Below are 17,372 nucleotides of genomic sequence, written 5' to 3'. Positions count from 1 at the left end.
TATATATATGTGTGTATATATAATCATTACCTATAGGTGAAAAATTACAAACAATACAGTATAGGCTATTGACATTATTAAGAGTTAAACACTAACAGATATTTTACTATGTTTTTGTTATTGTTGTTTTAAAGCTAGAATGGAAATTCTCAAGGACTAGAATCTTCTGTTTCTTTTGCTCACTGATATATCTCAAGCTCCTAGAATAGTGCCTGTTACATAGAAGGCACTTAATTTATATTTGAAGAATAAATGAATGAATGAATGAAACTTTAGAAAAAAAAATAAGTGGTTCAGAGGGAAAAATAAATAATAAAACACTTTATAATGTCTCAAATATAGCTACTTTTTAAATAACAGTTATCTGAAAATCATGTTAGCAAAATGTCTGCTTTATAATTATGAGGAATTATTACCAAATCTACAGAGTTAATGATCACTTCTATGGTGTATGGCACTTAGTAATTTTATATTGTTTGGATTGTATGCAGGTCCTGTATGAAAGTTGTCTAACCTTGCTGGTGGTTTTATCTTCCAAATAAGAATAAGCTGTGGATTTCATCAACAGCTCTTTACTCTTTACTTATGGAAAGATTTTAGTTACATATACATGATATTTGAATAGAAGTCCTCAACTCTATTTTTTTAAATCATGTATTTATAATTTTTCAGCCACTTATAGCATGATTAAAATTATTTAGTTTTAAGTAAAATTTAACACGTTTCATGAATGGTTTGACAGGTACCACTTAAAACCTTTTAAAGAAGTGTTTTCACTCACAAAAAAAAAAAAGTGTTTTAATTCATATCTTGCCTATTTCTAAAAAGGACTGTGGCACCCAATGCATTCCTAAATATTTACATATATCCCTTAAATTTTCTATAAACTCAGCATGGATAAAATTTTATTTGTCAATATAGATGTTGACATGGAAATCAGTACAATTTGTAAAATGTTCAAACATTTCTAGCCAAGATAATAATACACTAAACCCTCTATCAAGATCCAATTGGTAGGACAGAACATTTTTAAGCATTTAAAACTGAGATAATATAATTCAGGAAATTGAATTCATGAAGGATGGAGGACCTATGAAGCTAAATATTTATCCCAGAGATTGGCAGCCAAAGAGGGTGCCAGTCCCTAGGGTGGAGGGACATAAAGGAAAAGTGGCATGAACTCATCATCCAGTGAACCAGAATGAAAGTAACTAGAACCCCAGAGGAGAAATTGCTAATGCCAGTGATATCAGTAGAGAGGGAAGGAAAATGTCCCAGTTTCTCCCTGTATTTTATCCTCCAAGCTTGGCTAACACCTTCCATTGGCCATACACACCAGAAGCTGGCTAACACAGCAATGTGGGAAATGACTCTTGCAGGGATTGTTTGTCCCGTGAAACAAAGAAGAGTCAACAAAATGGATCTGAGGGCAGGCAAGTCAGAACCTGCACAAACAGAATGAATTATAGCTTGGGAAAGGATGAAACAATGCTTCATCTTCAGAAAACCCAAGGTATTTGCTGAAAAATCATTAGAACTCATAAGGCAGTTTTTTTTTTTATTATTTTACTGACAAAGGTTAATGACTTTGTTAACCAATACTAATTAAAAAATAGGAAGTGAGAGGAAATCCCATTCACATGGCAACAATTCCTACTGCTACCCCTACATTATTTCCAATGAAGAGGACTCATTCCTACCCCACTCCTACTTCGACTTCTTCTTTTAACATCACCCCATGAGTGCTACTACTAGCACCACTCCTACCATCAGACATGACAATAATAAATACCAAGGGGTGGACATATAGATAAATGGGAAAAAGCTCCATGAAGAAAACAGAACATCTGAAAGTCATGGAAAATAAAACCTGCATTGAAGACACATTATGTTCTGCCCCTCTCTCCCATGTGCTCTCTCTCTCTCTCTCAAATAAATAAATCTTTAAAAAAAAAGAAATTTCAAAGGCAAAAAATGTCAAAATCATGTCTCCAGTGATATTGACGCGGCATTCCTTATAGCACATTGACATTTATTTAGCCTATTATGTTTTCCCCAATTGTATATACCATAATTCTTTTTTGGAGAACCATAAAAAACATTATTGATAACTCAGATGCAAAGGTCAAATTTTGCTTTTTGCCTATCTTTTAGGTGTCATATCCATGAAATCATTGCCAAGATCAATGTCATGAAGCCCGCCCTCCATGTTTTCTTCTAAGTGTTTATATTTTCAGGTCTTGCATTGAAATCTTTAATCTATTTTCAGTTGATTTCTACGTATGGTGAAAGATAGAGGTCCAATTTCATCCTTTTGCATGTGCATATTTAGTTTCACAACAACATTTGTTAAAGAGATAATCAATTTCCCCATTGCGTATTCTTTCCACTCTTGTGGAAGAGCAGTTATCCATATATCTATGAGTTTGTTTCTGTGTTCTCTATGCTGTTCCATTGGTCTATATGTCTGTCTTTGTGCCAATACCATACCATTTTAATTACTGAGCTTTGTAATATATTTCAAAATCAGGAAGTGTAATACCTTCAGTTTGTTCTTCCTCTTCAAGATCACTGGCTATTTGGATCTTTTGTAGTTCCATATGAATTTTAAGCCTATTTTTCCTATTTCAGTAAAAATGCCATTGGAATTTTGATGGAAATATCATTGAAACTGTAGATTGCTTTGGGTAGTATGGCATTTTAACAATCATGAGCATGGATGTCTTTCCATTATTTGTGTTTTCCATAATTTCTTATTAATGTATTATAATTTTCAACTTAAAATATTTTATCTCTTTGGTTAAGTTTATTCCAAAGTATTTAATTGTTTCTGATACTACTTTAAATGGGATTGTTTTCTTAATTTCTTTTTCGATAGTTCATTGTTGTATAGAAACACAACTGATTTTAGTATGTTGATTCTGTATCCTGCAATCTTACTGAATTAACTTATTAGTTCTGACAGACTTTTAATGGAGTTTTAGAGTTTTCTATATATGACATCATATTGTCTACAAACAGACACAGACATTTTTACTTCCTCCTTTCTGATTTGGATGCCACCCCTTTTTTTTTCTTACAAAATTGCTCTGGCTATGACTCTCAGTACTGTGTTGAATAGAAGTGGCAATAGTGGACAGCTTTGCCTTGTTCTTGATCTTAGAGGAAAAGATATCAGCTTTTCACTATTGACTCTGGTGTTAGCTATGAACTTGTCATATATGGCCTTTTTTTTTTTTTTAAGATTTTATTTATTTATTTGACAGAGAGAGACACAGTCAGAGAGGGAACACAAGCAGGGGGAGTGGGAGAGGGAGAAGCAGGCTTCCCACGGAGCAGGGAGCCCAATGCGGGGCTCGATCCCAGGACCCTGGGATCATGACCTGAGCTGAAGGCAGATGTTTAACGACTGAGCCACCCAGGTGCCCCCATTATATGGCCTTTAATATGTTAGGTAAGTTCCCTCTATCCTCAATATGTTGAGAGATTTTAATCATGGATGGATGTTGAATTTTGTCAAATGCTTTTTTCACATCTTTTGAGATGATCAAATGATTTATATCTTTCATTCTGTTAATGAGGTGCATCACATTTATTCATTTGCATATGTTGAACATTTCATCCAAGGGATAAATTCCACCTGATCATGGTGTATGATCCTTCTACTGTGCTGTTGAATTTGGTTGCTAGAATTTTGTTGAATATTTTCCCATCTATATTCATCAGGAATATTGGCCTATAATTTTCTTTTCTTGTAGTATTATTGTTTGACTTTGGTGTCAGGGTGATGCCAGTTTTGTGAATTCCCTCCTCTTCAATTTTTTGGAAAGACTAGCATTTATTTTTCTTTAAATATTTGGTAGATTTCCCAGTGTAGCTATCTGAACCTAAGCTTTTCTTTGTTGGGACGTTTTTGATTACTGATTCAATCTCCTTACTTAGTGGTCTGTTTTTATCTTACACTTCTTCATGGTTCATTCATTGCTGATTGTATGTTTCTAGGAATTTATCCTCTCCTTCTAAGTTATCCAGTTTGTTGGCATATAATGTTCATCATATTCTCTCATGAATTTTTGTAGTATCAGTTGTAATGTCCTTTCTCATTTATAATTTTTAGTCTTCTTTCTTTTTTCCCCAGTTTCATTGATTTTTTTCTGTTGTCTTCCTAGTCTGTTTTTCACTTATTTCTGCTCTTTTATTATTTCTTTCCTTCTACTATCTTTGGGCTTAGTTTGTTCTTCTTTTTCTTGTTCCTTGAGATGTAGATTTTTTTATTTGGCATCTTTTTTAAAAAAAAAGATTTTATTTACTTATTTGACACAGAGAGAGAACACAAGCAGGGGGAGCAGTAGAGGGAGAGGGAGAAACAGGCTCTCCTCTGAGCCGGGATCCCGAGCAAGGCTCGATCCCAGGATCCTGGGATCATGACCTAAGCTGAAGGCAGAAACTTAACCGACTGAGCCACCCAGGCAACCCTCCTTTTTTTTTTTTTTTCCTTCTTAATGTAGGTTTTTATCATTACAAACTTCCCTCTTAGTACTGCTTTTGCTGCATCCCATACATTTTAGTAAAGTGTTTTTCATTTTAATGTGTCTCAAAATATTTATTTCCTTTTTAATTTTTTCTCTGGCCAGTTGGTTCTTCGGAAATGTGTTATTTAATTTCCACATATTTGTGAATTTCCCAATTTTTCTCCTGCTACTGATTTCTAGTTTCATGCCACTGTGGTTGGAAAAGATACTTAATATGACTTCAATTTTCTTAAACATTTTAACACTTGTTTTGTGGCCTAACATGTGAACTCTCCTTGATAATGTTCTGTGTGTACTCAAGGAGAATGTGTATTGTGATGCTGTTGTATGGAACAGTCTGTACATGTCTGGTCTACAGTGTTGTTTGACTCTGTGGTTCCTTATTGATTTTCTGTCTGGTTGATTTATCCATTGTTGAGTGTGGAATATTGAAGTCTCCTTCAATAATATTTTAAATAGTTTTATTAAAATATAATATAACACAAAAATAATACCGTTATTGTAAATAATAAAAAAAATCCCACTATTATTGTATTCCTGTTTATTCCTCCCTTCAGGTCTGTTACTATTTGCTTTATATATTAGGTGCTCTGAAGTTGGGTGCATATATATTTATAATTTTAATATCTTTCTAGTAAATTGACTCTTTTATCACTATGTAATAGCCTTCTTGATCTCTTGTGACAAATTTTTTACTTAAAATTTATTTCGTCTGATAGAAGTATAGCCACCCTTGCTCTCTATTTTTTTTTAAAGATTTTATTTATTTACTTAAGAGAAAGAAAGAGTGAGGGAGAGCATGAGTAGGGAGGAGAGGGAGAGATAGACCCCCTGCTGAGCAGGGTGCCCAATATGGGGCTCAATCCCAGGACCCTGGATCATGACCTGAGCCAAAGGCAGATGCTTAACCCACTGAGCCACCCAGACACCCCACCTTTGCTCTCTTTAGATTACCATTTACATGGAATATCTTTATTCATCCCTTCACTTTCAGTTTATGTGCATCCTTAAAGCTAAAGTAAGTCTCTTGTAGACAGCATGCGATTGGATCTTGTTTTTTTATCCATGCAGCTGCTCTAGGTCCTTTGATTAGGGAATCCAATCCATTTACATTTAAAGTAATTATTGATAGTTAAGGGCTATTGCTCTTTTATTTATTGTTTTATATCTGTTTTGTAGTTCTTTTGTTCCTTTTTTCCTCTCTTGCTATTCTTCTTTTGTGACTTGAAAATTTTTTATAATGATAGGCTTTCATTCCTTTCTCCTTATCTTTTGGGTACCTACTGTAAATTTTTTTGTGTGTAATTATTATGGTAAAGGGGTTTCTGGACCCAACTCCAAAGTGTGTGTGGGTGGGTGAGGGAGGGTTCCCACATATCCACAAGCTATTTTCTGACACCAGCTCAAAGTTTTATAATTCAGTTCAATTCTGACATTACCTGGAGATAGCATCAGATCCCACAGGTTAAAGCCTTAGTCCTATAAGACTTTACCCACCCACCCCCCTCACTTCAGGTGCCAGTCACAAGTCCAGGTTATTATCTGTGCTTTTCACTGACTAGCTATAGATTGGAGGTTCCAGTGACACCCTCCTTTGGTTTAATTAATTTGCTAAAGCAACTCACAGAACTTGCAATAATTTTTTTTTTTTTTTTTTACTTACAAGATCACCAGTTTATTATAAAAGAATGTAACTCAGAAACAGCCAGATGGAGAGGATGCACAGGGCAAGATATGGGGAAAGGGTGTGGAGTTTCCAGGCCCTCTCCACGTGTACCACTCCCTAGCACCACCACATGTTCATCATCCTAGAAGCTCTTTTTTTCTTGTAGGTTTTGGGTTTTTATGGAAGCTTCATTATGTAGGCATGATTGATTAAATCATTAACTACCAGTGATTGAACTAAATCTACCGCCCCTTCTCCCTTCCCCAGAGGTCGGGGAGTGGGATTAAAGTTCCAACCTCTAATCACATGGCTAACTCCCCTGGCAATGAGCCCCCATCCTTAGATAAGTTCCAAAAGTCATCTCATTAGCATAACAAAAGTTACCTTTATGGTGCTCATCACCTTAGGAAATTCTAAGGGTTTTATGAGCTTTGTGCCAGAAAAGAGGATTAAGACAAAATATATATTTCCTATTATTAATCACAATATCACACATGGGAATACATGAATCTCATATTTAGAACAGTATTTTTAAAGCCAATAACAACTTAAATTCACTCGCATACAAAAACTATATCCTTTTATTCCCCAATCATACTTTATGTTATTGATGTTGCTATTTGCATATTTCATATTCTGTTTCCATTAACTAGTCATTATTATTATAGTTATTATTTTGTCTTTTAACTTTTATACTAGAGTTAAAGGTGAGTTACAGCATTCTGAATTGATTATATATTTGTATATATTTGTCTTCACCAGTTACTTTATCCTTTCCTATGCCTTCATGTTAATAATTAATGTCTTTTTGTTTCAACTTGAAGAAAACCCTTCAGCATTTTATGTAAGGTAGGTCTAGTGGTGATGAACTCCCTCAGCTTTTGTTTGGGAACATTTTTATTTCTTCTTCATTTCTGAAGAACAACATTGCCAGGTATTGCAACCTTAGGTGGCAGTTTTTTTGTCAGCACTTGGACGGTATCGTCCCACTTTCTCCTGGCCAGTAAGATTTCTGCTAGGAAAGCTGCCAATAGGCTTATGGGGACTTCCTTGTAATAATGAATCACTTTTCTCTTGCTGCTTTAAAAATTCTCTCTTTGATTTTTGACAATTTGATTTAATGTGTTTTGGTGTAGACCTCTTAAATTCAGTCTGTCTGAACTTCATAAATCTGGATGTCTATTTCCCTCCCCAAATTTGGGGAGTTTCCATCTATTACTTCTTTAAATAGACTTTTTTCCCTTTTCTCTTTCTCTTTTTTCCCCTTTGGGAATCCTATAATGTATATATTAGTTTACTTACTGATCCTAAAAACCTCTCATATTTTCTTCATTACTTTTCATTCTTTTTTTCTTTTTGCTCCTCTGACTGGATAATTTTAAATGACTTGCCTTCAAGCTTGAGATTTTTTCCTTCTGTTTGTACCAGTCTGTTGAAATTCGCTAGTGAATTTTTAAATTCAATTATTGTATTTTTCAGCTCCACTATTTCTATTTTTTTTTTTAAATTAGGGTTTATGTCTCTTTGTTGATATTCTCATTTTGTTCATGTATCATTTTCCTGATTTTATTTAATTGTCTGTCAGGGTTTTCTTATAACTCACTGAACTACTTTTAGGCCATCAGCTTGAATTGTTCATCCGGTAATTCATAAATCTTCATTTATTTTGGGTCAGTTATAGGAGATTGATTTTTTTCCCTTTGATTGTGGCATATTTTCCTGCTTCTTCATGTTCCTTGTAGAATTGCATTGGTATCTGCTCATTTGAAGACATGGCACCTATTCCCAAGCTCACAGAGCAGTGCCAGCTGTAGGAGGATGCCGTTTTCTTTCCTTTGTTGCTAGCTGTGCCAGGTGCTCAGGTTCTGCCAGTCCTTCAGCACTTACAGTGAGGTGAGATCAAAACCAGCCACTGAAGGAGCACACTAAAAGGCTGGGGCGAGAATCACTTTACTGTCTCCCTTCCTTTGAGAGGGAAGGCCTCTGCTCTTCAGCTCTACCCAGTCTTACTGAGCAGTGTTTGCTCTATGAGGAAATCCACTTCTCTCTCTTTGTTCCTCGCTGTCCCAGGTATCTAAGCTCTGCTGATCTTTCAATGCTCAGTATGAGGTGAAATAGAAACCAGCCCTTCAGAGGAGCACATGGTAAAGCCAGGAGGCCAGAGAGTAAGGAACACATCCCACTCTCACTTTGTCCTTGAGGGAGAGGTCACAGGCCAAGGCGATCTTCTTGGCACAGAGCTAACTGGTTTGAGAGAAGAACTAATTCAGGCAAAGTGAATGTGCTCTTCTTATATATCTTGGTGTGACTTTTTACAGCCTTATGTTCTAGAGGTACTGCAACTTCTTAACTGTATTCTGGATTTCACTTAAAGCCATTTTGGCCCAAATATAATTGTTGTATCAGTGTTTCTGTGGAGGAATGAGGGCTGGGACTTCTTGTACTATTATCTTGCTAATGTCACCTCATTACCATTATATTGATATTTGGTCTCTCTAAACTATAAAATATTAACAGTATTGTCAGTGAGAGGCATATGATAGAAACAAATTCATTATTTTTTAAAATGTTGACTTTATAAGTTACTTCATAAAATATAAAATATATGGTTCTAGATTTAATTATCTTGATACTTTATTTTAATTGCTGTAAGTGGAAAGAGTCTACTCTAAGTATTAATGATATTTACTCTTCCACTCTGCCCATGACTTAGGTGAATGTTTTTCTTGAACTCAGCAATGTTCTTGCAAATTTCAGAAAGTGTTATGCATCTAAATGTTTTTTTTTTTTTTTAAAGATTTTATTTATTTATTTGAGAGAGAGAGAATGAGAGAGAACACATGAGAGGGGGGAGGGTCAGAGGGAGAAGCAGACTCCCTGCCGAGCAGGGAGCCCGATGCGGGACTCGATCCTGGGACTCCAGGATCATGACCTGAGCCGAAGGCAGTCGCTTAACCAACTGAGCCACCCAGGCGCCCTTTCTAAATGTTTTTAAAAATAACTTCAAATTCACTGAAAATCCTTACTTGAAAGATTTTAGATAGTTAAAAAAATATATTTCCATTTCTGATGAATGCAGATATGAAAGTTTTGAAGGTAACACAGGTGGGCTTTGGCACTGACTGCATGACAGAAACATTTCCATACATATGTTTTCAAAACACTTTCTCCATAGCATAATTTTCTATTCAATAGTTACAGCGTTTTTTAGTCATTGTTAAAATGTCATCTTTACCTTGAAGTGAAGTGGGCAAAAAATAATTAATTATTTATTAGGTTGGGCAATACTGACATCCACTTTATAATCTTTAAAAGTTTGGTAATTTTTTTTTACCTTGGTGGCTCAGTTGGTTAAGCATGTGCCTTTGGCTCAGGTCATGTTCTCAAGGTCCTGGGATTGAGCCCCATAGTGGTGGGTTCCCTGCACCCCTCTCCCCCAGCTTGTGCATTTTCTCTCTCACATAAATAAATAAAATCTTAAAAAATCTTAAAAAAGATTTGGTAAATCTAAATTTTAGGGGCGATAACATAAAAAAATGTGTAATTTAATTGTGTTCACAATTCTTTTAAATAATTTGCCACCAGATATTTTTATGATCACTCCCCATCACATATGAAGTATTATAATAAATCAACTATATTTTGTATGTGTTATAATAAAACATTATTTATAAAAACAGGTGAGCTATTGTTTTCTTACCCTTTCATGTTTAGATGAATCAAAATATTTGCTTTGCATACATTGCAAACAAAAGAGGGGAAGAGATGACATATTTTACAGTTGGCTATATTTTAAAAGTCTTTTTTAAATTGAAATTATCTGCATTGATGACATCTTTGTGTCTTTTCAGCTACAACTGCTTTACTGCAGTGGTTTGCCTGTGAATAATTTTGAAAATGAATATTTCATGTAGTAATATTGCTGAACATAACTTCAAAATTATCTTTTGTTTATTGCTTTCAAAGCAGGCACACTAAAATGGTTATACTTACACTGTTTTTCCAAGAAACATTATTTTTATTAAAGATTCTTTTAAATCATCTCCAGTACATCTTTCTTTTACTGGCCACATGCAAAAAAATAGTCCTTTCAGTTTTATTATTGAGGCAGATTGTAACATAATCATAACCTGAGAAATGTTAGAAACATCTGTACTTTCCTTCAGCAGAAACCTAGTGCTGTGCAATTTGTTTGAATTTCTTTTTCTCCAAATTTTTGGCACTATTTTCTGTTTCTTCTAAAGTACTTTCTGTTAAGTAAATACATTTTAGTTTTTGAGACATATTGTTTTGCTGGCATAATCTGAGCCATCTTACTACAGCAAGAAGAAAGGAAAAAAAGTTTACCAAATAGTGTGAGATTGTTTTAAACTTAAGTGAAATTTCTATAACACAGAATTGACCATTTTAAACTGAACAATTCAGTGGCATTTAGCACAATCACAATGTTGTGCAACCACCACTTCTATATAGCTCCAAATTATTTTCTTCATTCCAAAAGGACAGCCCATACTCATTAAACATGTATTCCTTATCCTCCCATCTCCCCAGCTCATGGCAAACACAAACATGCTTTCTTTCTATAGATTTAACTCTTCTAGATAATTTTATATAAATAAATCATACAAGATCTTGTATGTCTAGTTTCTTTCACTTATCATAATATTTTAAGGTTCACCCACATTGTAGTATGTATCAGTATTTCATTTATTTTTATGGCCAAATAATGTATACATCACAATCTGTTTATCCATTTATCTCCTGATAGACATTTGGGTTATTTCCACCTTTTGGCTATTGTAAATAGTGCTGCTATGAATATGTGTGTACATCTATTTGTTGTAGTACCTGTTTCAATTCTTTTGGGTATGTATTTAGGAACAGAATTGTGGGGTTATGTAAGAATTCTGTGTTTTACTTTCTGAGAACTACCCAACCATTTTCCATAGCAGCTAAAAAGTTAATGTTCCCACCAGCAAAGTATGAGGGTTGGTTCTAATTACTCCACTTTATCACCAACACTTGTTTTCATTTTTTATTATCATATCCATTCTAGTAGTTATGAAGTGATATGTCACTGTAGTTTGGATTTGCATTTCCCTAATGACTGATGATGTTAAGTATTTTTCATGTACCTGTTAGCAATTTGTAAATATTCTTAGAAGGATTGCTTACTTAAGTCATTCACCAATTTTTAAATAGTTTGTCTGTCTTTGTTGTTGAGATATAAGTGTTCCTTATATAGTCTATAGGAGACTCTTGTCAGATATATGATATGCAGATATTTTCTTTTATTCTGTAGGTTGTCTTTTCACTTTCTTTATAATGTGTCTTTGGAGACACAGAGGTTTTTGTTCTCATGAAGTCTAATTTATCTATTTTTCCTTTTGTTCTTAATGATTTTGATGTCATATCTAAGAATCCTTTGGCAAAATCATACAGACTTATCCCTATGTTTTTATCTAAGAGCTTTGTCAATCTATTTTGAATCAGTGTTTTGTATATGATATGGGGTAGGATCCCAACTTTATTTTTTGCATGTGGATATCCAGTTGTTTCAGCACCATTTGTTGAAGAGACTATTATTTTCCCACGAAGCGTCTTGGCATCTTTGTCAAATTAATAAATATGGGTTTATTTCTGGATTTCAGTTTTATTCCACTGGTCAATATGTCTATGCCTTTGCCAGTACCACATTGCATTGTTTACTGTAACTTCGTAGTAAGTTTTGAAGTTGTAAAGTATGAGTCTCCAACTTTGCTTTTTCAATATTGTTTTGGCTATTTAGGGCCCCTTGCAATTCTATACGAATCAGAGGTCCGACTTTTCCATTTGGCAAAGAGACCATTGCCATTGATAGGGATTGAACTGTATCTATAGATCACGGGAAACATTACTATTTAAAAATGTTAAGATCCGTGGACATGGTATATCTTTCTATTTATGTAGATTTTCTTTAATCTCTTTCAGAAAAGTACAATATTGAAAAATACAATATTTTGTAGTTTTTAGTATTCAACTCTATCATCTCCTTAGTTAAATTATTGATAGGTATTTTATTATTTTTGGATGTCGTAAATGGAATTTATATCTTAATTTCCTTTTGGATTGTTCATAGCTGGTGTGTACAACTAATTTTTGTGTGCTGATCTTGGACCTTGCGAACTTTAAATTCCCTTATTAGTTCTAGTAGTTTCTTTGTAGATTCTTTAGAGTTTTCTATATATAGATCCATGTTATCTGTGGATAGAGTTAGTTTTACTTCTTTCTTTCCAATTTGGATGTCTTTTATTTTTATGTCATTTTTGACCGCCTAGTTGCTCTGGCTGTAACTTTCAGTAAAATGTTGTATAGCATCAGTGAAACCAGTCATCCTTGTCTTGTTTCTGATGTTAGGTAGAAAGTTTTGAGTCTTTCACCCTTGAGTATGATGTTTGTTATATAAATGCCCTTAATCATGTTGAAGAAATTCTCCATTTTCAGTTTTCTGATTATTTTTATAATAAAATTATGGATTTTGTTGAATTCTTCCTCTGTCAGTTGAGATGATCATGTGATTTTTTAATTTTGATCTATTAATATGGTTTATTACCTTGATTGATTTTGTTAGGTTAACTACCCTATATTCTTGGGATAACGTCCATTTGGTCATTGTGTATGATCTTTTTAATACACTATGGGATTAGGTTTGCTAGTATTCTGTCAAGGATTTTGCATCTATATTCATAAGGAATATTGCTTTGTAGTTTTCTTTGCTTATGGTGTCATTGCCTGGCTTTGGTATCAGGATAAAGCTTCCCTTGTAGAATCAGTTATAAAGTGCTCCCTTCTTTTCTATTTTTTGAATAGTTGGGGAAAAATTACTGCGTATTCTTTAAATGTTTGATGATTTCACCATCAAAGCCATCAGATCATTGACTTTTCATTCTTGAATGCTTTCATTACTTTTTATGGATCTTTTACTTTTTATGGATCTACTTTTTATGGATCTTTTACAATCTTTTTACTTTTTATGGATCTATTCAGATTTTCTATTTGTTGTTTAGGTAATTTGTGTGTTTCTAAGAATTTATCTATTTCATTTAGGTTATTTAATTCATTGGCATAAATTTTCCTATAGTATTATATTATAAGCCTTTTCTATTTCTATAAAACCGGTACTAATATTCCTGGCTTTCATCTCAAATTTTAGTTATTTGCATCTTTTTTTTCCCTCTGTCATTCTAGCTAAAGTCTGTCTATTTTGTTGATCTTTCTAAAGAACCAACTTTTGGTTCCGCTGATTCTTTCTACTGTTTTTTCTATTCTCTATTATCTCCATTCTAGTCTTTATTATTTCATTCCTTCTGCTAGCTTTTGGTTTAGTTTATTCTTTTTTCTAATTCTTTAGGATGTTATGTTATCGATTTGTGATCTTTCTTCTTTTATAAAGTATGCTGTTTACTGCTATAAATTCCCCTCAGAGCATTGTTTTCACTATACCACAAATATTGGAATATTCTGTTTTGTTTTCATAAGTCTATAAGTATTTCCTTATTTTCTCTATGATACCTTCTTTTGACCCAATTGCTTGTTAAGAATATGTTGTTTAGGGTCGCCTGGGTGGCTCAGTGGTTAAGTGACCAACTCATGATTTTGGCTCAGGTCATGATCTCATGGATTCTGAGATCAAGCCCCGTGTCAGTCTCCATGCTTAGAGGGGAGTTTGCTTGAGATTCTCTCCCTCTGCACTTTCCCCCACTCTCTCTCTCTCTCAAATAAATAAATAAATAAATCTTTTTAAAAAATGTGTTGTTTAATTTCCACATGTTTGTAAATGTTCCACTTTTCCTTCTGTTATTGATTTCTAGCTTCATCTCGTTGTATTCCAAGAAGATACTTTATATGCTATCAATCTTCTAAAATTTATTGAGGTTTGTTTTGTGGCCTAAAAAATGTTTTATCCTGAAGAATGCTTCATGTGCACTTGAGAAGAGTATGTACTGTGTTTTGTTGGGTAGAATGCTTTTTATGTCTTTTAGGCCTAGTCAGTTTATAATTTTGGTCAAAGTCTCTATTTTCTTTGGTCTTTTGTCTAGAGGCTCTATCCATTATTGAAAGTGGGTTATTAATGTCTCCCAACTATTATTGCAGGACTGTATATTTCCTTTCAATTATGTTATTATTTGTGACATATATTTTGAGACTCTACTGTTTTGTTTGTATGCTTGTAATTATTATATCTCTTGATGAATTCATCCTTTTATTCATATATAATTTCTTCCTTTATCTCTTGTAACAATTTTTAGCTTGTAGTTTATTGTATCTGTTAATAGTATAGACATTCAAGCTCTCTTTTGTTTAGTGTTGGCCTGTATTATCTTTTTGCCACCTCTTCTGGACTGTTTGTGTCTGCCACAAAATTCGTATGTTGAAATTCCAACCCCCAATGTGATGGCAATATCGGTGAGCCCCTCATGATTGACATTAGTGCTCTTATAAGAAGAGACACAAGAGCTTTTTTTCCTTTTTCTCTGCCATATGAAGATCTATCTATATATCTATATATCTATATCTATGTCTATATCTATATCTATATAGCCATGTGCAAACCAGGAAGTAAGACCTCACCAGACACCAGGTTTGCCAAGAAACTTGATCTTGAAAAATTCAGGTTCTAGAACTGTGAGAAATAACTGTTGTTTAAACCACCCAGTCAATGGTAACTTGTTATACCAGTCCAAACTGACTACCATTATTTTATTTTCAACCTATTTGTGTCTTTGGATTTAAAGTAAGTCTCTTGTAGACAACATATCATTGAATCTTTTAAAAAAAAAATTCATTCTGTCAATTTCTGTTTTGATAGGTAAATTTAATCATTTACATTTAAAGTAATTACTGACAAAGAAATTCATCAGTATCTTCCTGAATCCAATGAGAAATTGATCAAGGAAGCATTGCTGAACATGGTAATTAGAGTAAATTCTTGTCCTTAGCAAACAAAACAAAAACAAAAATAAAAAAAAAACAAACATTACTTGTACCACTGAGGTATTGTCAATAGTACGATGCTGCTTCCATGATTCGTAGTTCTGTATTACAAATGCCCAGGAAAAGACTGCAACAGACACAGTAATATGGAGAGCTCCATCTCTGAATCAGTCTTCTGTGAACTGGGATCAAGATTTTTTTCTTTAAATTTAGTAGAATGACTTTCATAGTGGCCATGTACATATGAGAGCAAAGATAATTCCCAGAAGTGATTTTTTTTCAAAGATTTTATTTATTTATTCATGAGAGACAGGCACAGAGAGAGAGACAGACAGAGACAGAGACAGAGAGAGAGAAAGAGAAGCAAAGGGAGAAGAAGGCTCCCCATAGAGCAGGAAGCCTGATGTGGGACTCAATTACAGGACCCTGAGATCACAACCTGAGCTGAAAGCAGACACTTAACCTACTGAGCCACCCAGGCGCCCAGCTCAGAAGTGATTCTTGGGCAGAAAAAACTATAGGTTTCCACTAGACTCACCATTCATCTGTTATTTAACATTATCTATTACCTATAATTATGTACCAGATATTGTGAGAAGAACTTACAACACAAATATAAACATAAGGGCATTTTTACCTTCAAAGAATGTCCAGTCTATGTGAGAGGAAGATAAATAACAATATGGGTGGGAAAGAAATTATATGCAGTGAAAAGATACAAAGGGGAACAATTAATTCTCCCTGAGAAGAGCATGAAAGTTATATCACATAGAATTGCCTCAGGTTGCAAATAACAGAAAACTGAACTACAACCACTTAAATTAAAGAAAATACTTTCTTGTTTGTTTATCACATGGCAAAGGTAGGTGGCTGTTGAGATTAGGTCAGCAGTTCAGTTAAGGATGTCAAGTTCTTTCCCTCAAAGTCAAAATATAGCTGTTGGAACTCAGCCTGAAGGTCAGTAAAGTCTGTTTCTTTTTATCAAAAAAAAAAAAAAAAAAAGAAAGGAAAAGAAAGTACAGAAAGGAAAAAAGAAAGGAAGGAAAGGAAAGGAAAAAGAAAAGAAAGAAAAGGAAAAAAAGAAAAGAAAAGAAAAAAACTTTCCCAAACACCTCAAGCTGACACATGTTTATTTCTCACAAGATCAACCATAAGTTTAAAGAAGACTGAAAAAGTGAGTATTTGTCTTCCCCAAGACCTTTAGAGACCTTGCCACTGATACCCCCGTACACCAGGGGATCACTGAGACCGTCTCTTCTAAAATCTTGCAGCTGTCTGCAAACCTTTGACTGTCTGCACTCCATATTCCTGTATCCTCTCTTCATTTTCCAATCTGTACTCATAGTTCTCTATGAACATTATACATGTCTTTGCATAACCTCTAACAGCTCTTCTTCATAGTCTCTGCACTATGCTCTTATGAACCCTGTACTCATGATAAAGGAACTCCCCTTCATTCTCAAGTTCACAACATATCCACTTCTCTTGGCCTGACTGAAATTGAGTCTCAGAGCTTTCCACACTTTAGCGTCAGTAGGTGAAGTTCATTTTCTCTTTGTTTCACAGCCACTGCTTAGAGATCCTTGCATGAAAACTCAGGCACTTTTGAGGCATTTGACATTTTAGCTATTTGGTCCTCTACCCTTCCACATTGTTTTGCTGCTATGCAGTCTGATTTGTAATTAATTTAGGATTTTTCTCTCCATTTTAACCTCTGTCATTGTCCTGAAAGGATTATAAGATCCAAATGGATTGCAAAACAAACACATTGCTCTTCCCCCAGGTCAATAGTTGGTTAGGCTCTGATAAAACTCTCAAAGATTAGGCTCTGGGCTCTTGTTTGTTGGGAGATTTTTGATCACTGCTTCAATTTCCTTAGTGGTTATAGGTCTGTTCAGGTTTTGTATTTCTTCCTGGTTCAGTTTTGGTAGTTTATACATCTCTGGGAATGCATCCATTTCTTCCAGGTTATCTAATTTGCTAGCATATAGTTGCTTATAATATGTTCTTATAATTGTATTTCTTTGGTGTTGGTTGTGATCTCTCCTCTTTCATTCATGATTTTATTTATTTGGGTCATTTCTCTTTTCTTTTTGATAAGTCTGGCCAGGGGTTTATCAATCTGATTAATTCTTTCAAAGAACCAGCTCCTCTGAAACAAATAATACATTATATGTTAAAAAAAAAAAAAAAAGAAGATA

The sequence above is a fragment of the Phoca vitulina genome, unplaced genomic scaffold, assembly GCF_004348235.1.
Source record: "Phoca vitulina isolate PV1807 unplaced genomic scaffold, GSC_HSeal_1.0 scaffold2, whole genome shotgun sequence".
Classification (NCBI taxonomy): Eukaryota; Metazoa; Chordata; class Mammalia; order Carnivora; family Phocidae; genus Phoca; species Phoca vitulina.
Note: the sequence above shows the minus strand (reverse complement) of the source record.